Raw genomic sequence first — 7,674 nt, forward strand, 5'->3', positions numbered from 1 at the left:
ATAAATATTACATCAATTTTTGGCGCCGCCGACGCGGATTTGTCTTTAGATTTGTTTTAGGTTTATTTTTATTTTTATTATTTTTTGTTCTTTTTTACGCGTTTTGGTATTTTTCGATTCTTTTCAGGTTTGGAGCGAAGCTACAAGGAAAGAAAAATTGCTATAAAAGGAAAGTATCGCTAAAGAAGGAAAGAAAAGAGGAATCCGAAAGGAGTGAAGAAGAAGATTTTGTATATAGTTATTTTGTTTATTTTTAGAAACTGTAAATAGGATTTTATTTTTGTAATTTATCTTTTCCTTTTCGGACATTTTTATTTTTGGACTTTATTTTTTGACTGGACATTATTATTATTTTGAAACCCTAAGGAAGGGTTAAAAATTAATATAAATTGTTTGCAGGGAAGGACGACGGTTACGATACTGTCTCGGCCCCTCGGGTTCGTACACTGACATTGGAGTCGGTGGCCTGAGTCGACTTCAACGGTTTGTCGCCCGTCTGTTACGTTAGGTAAGACTCTATCCACCCAAAAATTCCCTGTCAGTGGGTTTTAATTTGTGTGACAACTCACACCCCTGCAGTAGAATGTCGAACTGGTATTACAATAGCCAATACAACGAATATCCGACTGAGTTTCAAAATGGACGTTATTACTTTCTCCATAGTGTGAATAGTGGTTGGGAACATCAGCCTTTTGAAGATTATAGTGAGCCCAATTACTATCCACATACGCACCGGTCATATGAGAAAAATTCTTATATTTCTCCTTTAGAAGAGTCTCTCAGGAAATTAGAAGAGTCGACATGTAGGATAGCTGAGATGAATAACTTAGTTTATGACGAAAGAAAAATTTCTATAGAGGAATCCCTGAAGCTGATAGCTGAGATGAACGAATGAATTGCTCGAAATAATCTTAAATTTCAATACAGTGTCTCCAATAATACCCTTGAAAATGAGGATAGTTATTTGCATAAACAGGATGACGAGGATAAAATTGGTTACACTACTTGTTTAGATGAGGTTCAACCATTTTCATGTTCTTATAATGATGATTATGATGAGGATAATGTTGATGAAGAATTTTAAATATGTAGGCATAGTGATCAAGAATTTGTTACTCCAATTAAGCTTTACGATGATAATATTATTTCTAGTTCAAATCCAAATAATTTTAATAAGTATTCACCTATTCAAAAGGACGAGGATTTGACTAGAGATACCCCGTTTTAGACAGTGTAGTATTTCCTGTTTACGAAGTCGATAATGGTTTAGAGGAACGAGTTTATTCTGAGAATACTGTTTTAGAGGCCCAGGACTTAGAAACATTAGTCTTAGACGAAAAAGATGAACTCGTAGAGATTTTAAATATGAGTGAGGATGCATCACCCGAGTATAATCTACACGAAGAAATTGACCATTTTCAGGATTCTGATGATCTAGAAATTAGGGAAATTGTAGCTAGTCTATCTAAGGACACCCAAAACTCTAAGTTTGGGGGTGATTATCATTCTCCTTGTGACTTACCTTTAGCTCTTATAGAGATCCGTCACTTGGGACTTGACATATGTGCCTCAACCATTTTAAAAGATGATCTTCATACATGTTTTCATGAACCTAGCGATGTCCACAAGGAAGTTCAGTTGTTAGAAACCCATCCTCTGGTTGATGTTGTTTTCCAGGATATGATACCAAGATTGACTTTGTTTTCCCACCAAATATTTTTGTTCCAAATGTGGGGATGTATGAATTTCAAATGTGGCAGTTACTGAGTTTTGAGACTAAACCTAAGTACTTTAGGATATTAGAAACGACACATTTGCCTAAGATTGACCATCACTTCCATCGTGGTCAAATGTGTGAGTCAAAACTGATTGACTTTAAAGATCCGCAATTGTTCAGGTTATTATTATGTGCTTCTAAGCTTTTACTTGAGTTTTTCCAGACTCTAATACCTGAATCGTATCTTAGCTACGAGGAAACGCAACCCATGAACATATTTTATTTGGACCCAATTATAGAACCTGAACCTGAACCACAGCTAGATGTAGTTGTCTTAAACAGGAAACTAGACAAACGTGTGCTTTATGTGTTTATTTTCTTGACAGGTTGCAGATTCCTTTTACTTGTAATATCTCTATTTGGTTTTGATGACCCACAGATATTTCGGCTATTACTTTATGATTATATGAGGTGACTAATCCTTTCTTAGTCTGGCTGAAGATGTTAAACTTAGCACTTCTTGGGAGGTAACCCATTCTCATGCCACACAGTAATATCTTTCCTTATCTCTTTTGCTTCAAATGGTAACAGTTTTTCCTTGTTCATGCTTTTAATTTGATCTTTAGAACATTGAGGACAATGTTAGATTTAATTTTGGGGGTATATGAGAAACTTTTTAGTTGTATAATTAAACTCCAGAGCCTAGAAATTTATGCCTATTAAGGATGGCACTAACCAATCTAAGTGGATGAAAGCATTGTGGTTGTATAAGTTTAGGAACCAATCTGACTAGATGGCAACATCTAAAGATTTTATTCATAAAAGCACAGAGCTCAGGTGTTAGAAATAACATGGTAGTTTCGCCATATCTCATTGAGTCCTTTTCACTTCTATTTTTATTTTTTTATTTTTAAAATATGTTTCTCTAAGTGATTAGGTGGGGCTCACGATTCAAGTTGTTACCATTGCTAGGGTGAAATAGAGTGATTGAGATAGCCATAAAAAAAAAGTTGAAAAAAAAAAGTTGAAAAAAGAAGTTGAAAAAAAAAGAAAAAAAAAAAGAGAAATTGAGACTAGACCATCAGACCAACTGGAATAAATTCAATAAAGTCGACCACTAGAACCCTTGTATATGCTAGTTGTGTTGATATTAGTCAGACCGGTATCTCAGTCCATTAGGATAGGTTCATTATGACAGTGGCCTTCAGACAGATATGAGAAACACCGTTCACCTTAGTCAATATCAAAACCATCTATGTTTTTCTATATCCATCTTCTTAATCTATCCATGTGATTTTTTTGATTCTGAGTTTGGATGCGACTATCTGAGTAGAGATCTGTCACTTTATATGAATTTTAGTATGCTTGAGTGCGAACTCGTGTACAACAATTGGAATTTCGCATCAGGGTACTTCCTCCTGTAGTCAATAAGTATGTCAACCAAGGAGATTCTTTAGTGCCTTCCAAGGTTCTGTGTAGATATCTAGGGTCTGGAGTAAAGATTTTGTGGGTATATCTCTGGTAAGCCCTCCCGAGACTATAACTTGGCCACTAGGACCACCTAGGGGTTTAAATGCTTATTGCATACGCTAAATGCAATCGACGTTGCCTGCGACAGTGAGTTAGGATTTTATTTTTTAGATTTGATTTGCTCGAGGACTAGCAAATAATAAGTTTGGGGGTATTTGATAGACACATTTATGTGTCTGATATGATTTCAATTCTATGTATTTATAGTGCTCGATTTTGTACTTATTTGGTTATATATGTCTTTGTAGGTGATTTTGGATAAATAAGCTTTTGCAGCGAAATTGGCTCGAAAAGTGGAATTTGCACACCCGGAGGACATTACTACATGGATCCCCTACTTTGGATAAGGGGTATCCAGTTAATAGGGGGCAACCCATCTTCATCATTTAAACTTCAGTTTGGCGGGAAATTTTGTTCACATCTGCACGACTTTGCTGGAACGGAGTTGGAGAGATTTAAGGAGATTCAATTTCGTATTTCTTATGGGATGGATTCTAAAGGCGTAAACAGGGATGGTATAAGTTATTTAACGGAGCAAATTGGACTGGATTATCGGGTTTCCTACAAAACAGTAAGAAAAATATTATCTAGTTGTGTGGGATTGTTTATGGAAGTTACGTGCAGAGAAAGAAGTATATTTTCTTTGGGAAGATTCAGTTCTATCTTTGGAAGTGTTTGGAATAGCTCATATGCGGTAATAGAGAGAAAGAAAAGGAATTATGCTCGGAACTTTAGAGAGAAGCAAAACAGAGTATGGTGTACTCTCGGGTACTCTGTTGGTGTTATTAAAGGCAGTTACATGGAGAAAATATTCCCTGAGATCTCATTCAACAAATATAGAGGAGTTTGGGATGAAAAAAGGGAAAGAGACGCGTAGAAAGATGCAAGGAAATCCCGTAACTTTGGAAGAAAAGGCCGAGACTTTTGCTCAAAGAAAAAGAAAGATGTAATCGGTATTTCTTTTCCATGTATGATATAAAAAGAGTTGTACGAGTCTCACAGAGGATAGTCGAGAGTTTGGGGTTGATACGAAAGATTAGGGAGAGACAACTGAGGTCTCTGCTCGGAGAAAGAAAGTTGCAGAATTGTTTCAGCACTTTCAGGGAAGAAGACGAAGGTGAAGAACATAAGACCCAGTTGGACAGTCGCAGAGAGGTGTAGTTTAGTTACTGCAGCAGAGAAGTATCGTTTAGGAGGCAGTCTTATATTCTCTGTAATCCTTTGTAACAGTCAGTCTGTAACACTTATACACGTTGCAGTTGATCTGTTTTATCTTTTCTTGTATTTTCACTCTCTTCAAACACTTTGGAGCCATGAATAAATATTTTGAGCATGTTCTTGATATGAGGAGCTAAACCCTTTTGCTGAGGCGACTGAGGAAGCCATTTTCCCAATTACTATGTGGAAATTTCTATTTAATTTATTTTTACAATATCTTTTATGATTATTTGCACTGAACTGAAATTGAATATATGATTCTAATTAAGTGGTTGTGTTCTCAATTGACGGGTCATGCTTAGGTTAGTCTTTTGATGGTCCGTGCTTTCAATTTACAACTATTGTTTTGAGAATTTACTTGTCTAAGTGAAATTATTAGAATCACTTTAAACGTAAAGAGTTGCATAAATATTGATTAGATTAAATCACATAGAAATTTGAGATTGGTGGAATCCGAGTCTCAGTGCTTTTAAAATCTTGAAAACAACTTCATCTTGAGTTTTTATTTTAAGTCTAAAACAAATCTTCACAAGTCTTTAGACGAACCACTTTTCTTATCACTATAAATATTACATCAGTAGTCAGAGCCATGCAGACAAGCATGAACTGATAATCAAACTCAATAGATTCATTTAAATGGGGGTTCCATCAAGATTATTTTCCCGCTAACCACTTTTAGGGATCTGATTACAAATTGTGTTCAAATTTTGGACTGTAATTAAACTAAACATTTTCCATCTTTTCTCTAAGGGGCTTAGGTTATGCCTTAGCCTTTTTAATTTCCTTTCTTTTCTTTGAATAAGACTTTACTCTTCGCCTTTAGAAAAAGAAGAAGAAAAAAAATCATTGATGTGTAATTTTTAGAGAATTTGGGAAGATTTTTTATGAAAATACGCACGTAGGAATTTCTCCCCAATAGCTGATGTTTTGGGAGATTTGCAAATGCAACGGATATTTGTTTTTGAGAGTATGACCATCTTTTTTTCTTTTTTTGTTTGAGATGATGACCAAGGGACGAGCGATTTGCGCAGTTATTCAGCCAACCTGATTTGAATATATTCGGCATCTCCTGTCTCTTTTTCCTTTTTCTTTCGTGTTTCACAAAGCTCTCTTTGCAATTTCAAATGACATCTCCTCAGATGAAACAACGAAAAAATGCTAACCGGTGGTGAGATATCATAGCAGATAGAAAAATATTGGATGACTGAAAAACTTATGTATAAGACAACAGTGAATTTTATTCTGACAACAAACTAATATTTTACTAGGTAATCATGATATTTTTATTAACATTATAACATGCGTGATAAAAAAATCTTTAAATGTTTTAAATTTTTAGTTAGTTAAACACATGAAAGTTTATACAAATCTCGTTTGACTACTCTTGTATAGCTAAAGTATACCCCTTCGCGATACGAACCAGTTAACCAATAAAAGCTCATGGCTACGAGAGTACGAATGACATAATTAATGAACTCTCTACACTAAGAGTTCTAAAGAAACTCTTGTGATATATAGCCTTACTCCTCCACGTGACCGTCCCTTGATCCATTCTACAACCCAATAACATATATACCATTAGTTAGTGAATATCAGATGTGTACGTAGATCAAGACTCCCAACACAGATTCCAATACAACAAATGGGAGTAAGAAAATAAAGGAACTCATTAATCAACTGCTACTTACCTGCTGCATGAACTTAAGTAGCTCCTCACGTCGTTGTTCTTTTGAAAATTCAAGTAGAGCAGCAACATATTTCAATTGGGCATCGTCAAGTTCCATATTTGGGTTCTCCAAATTTGTCTGTTCTATTCTGTACTTGTCGATATCTGTTGCATTATTCCGAATCACTTTTTCTTCCTTGCATATCTTTTTTTTTTATCATCGTAATATTGTTTAGCTAGTTTCATCTTCAAGTTTAGTAATCTAAGATGACCGCTATAACCGTCGTCATCCTTGTCTAATATTTCTTCAGAGTCGTCGTTCCTTGGATAATCAGACAGACGACAAATACTAGTCTCACCACCTTCCTCAGTAGGCCTCTTGTTTGCAACTTTTGAGGTGTTGTTATTGTCCTCCTCCATTGAAGATGTCAACTTTGTGAAAAGTTAACGCTAGAATAGCGTATGTATAAACTTACGGAAAAACGATATAAACAGAAAATAATATACAGGATTGAATCAGAGCCGAAACCGGAACAGATTTCCGCAATTTCAAAATTGATTTCAACAGTATCAGTATTGAAATTCAGCTGAAACAAGAAGAAGAAAACACCTTTTGCGAGTTCAACTTCTGTCCTTTAATATGTATCTTGTGCAAGTGTGTGTGTGTGTATATATACCGAGTAAGGAATAAGTTAAATTTTTTTGGTTCGTTTCCGTATGGGATGCGTTTCCTAATCAAATTAGGGAAGTGCTTCCTAGTCCTAGTTGAAGACTCATAAGAACTAGTCTTAAAGGGCGTCATTGGTTGTATAGCCAGGTTTTCAGCTCCAAGGGATTTTAGCACCAATTCAACTCATCAAGCAAAACATACTGTGTACGGTTATCTCGATCCAGCTAAATCCATACATAGTTCTAAATGCATTTTTGTAATCAAACTGATACTAAAATGCATGACAACTCAGTGAATGCTATTTGGAGAGACATTCATGCATGCTTTCAGAAGTGCTAAATCTAAAAATATCACTTGTATTTGGTTTGAGTGCGATTCCATAATAGAAATTATTATTGCCCTAAATAATAATTATTCAGTCCCTTGGTGTTTATTAAGACACTAGAACTAGAATTGCCATCAGATTTTGAGATGTAATCTGTTCATATTTTCCACAACTGCGAAATGAAAAGCAAAATTAAAATTAAAAGCAAACAACACGATCAAAACAAATAAAAGCACTAACCACTGAAGACGTAATCAATCAAACTAAAGAAAATTTTCCTCTCATCGACTAGCCAGGTAAGCTCTTCTCTGACCAAGTAGCTTTTCTTTTGCGGCAATGACATTCTTGGTCAAGTTGGTATTTGAAACAGCTATAGCAATTTCGGCAATAGCATCATTGGTCAAGCTGGCATTTGAAGCAGCAAATGCAGTTTCCACCACAAGCCGCTGTTGATTAGCTTGGTGGTCCTTGGCTTTCATCCGTAAAGGGACCAGCTCTTCTTCCAACTTTACAATAATGCCAGGAAGCAGTGCACGCGATTCAGCTTT

This window comes from Papaver somniferum, chromosome 7 (genome assembly GCF_003573695.1).
Source record: "Papaver somniferum cultivar HN1 chromosome 7, ASM357369v1, whole genome shotgun sequence".
Lineage (NCBI taxonomy): Eukaryota > Viridiplantae > Streptophyta > Magnoliopsida > Ranunculales > Papaveraceae > Papaver > Papaver somniferum.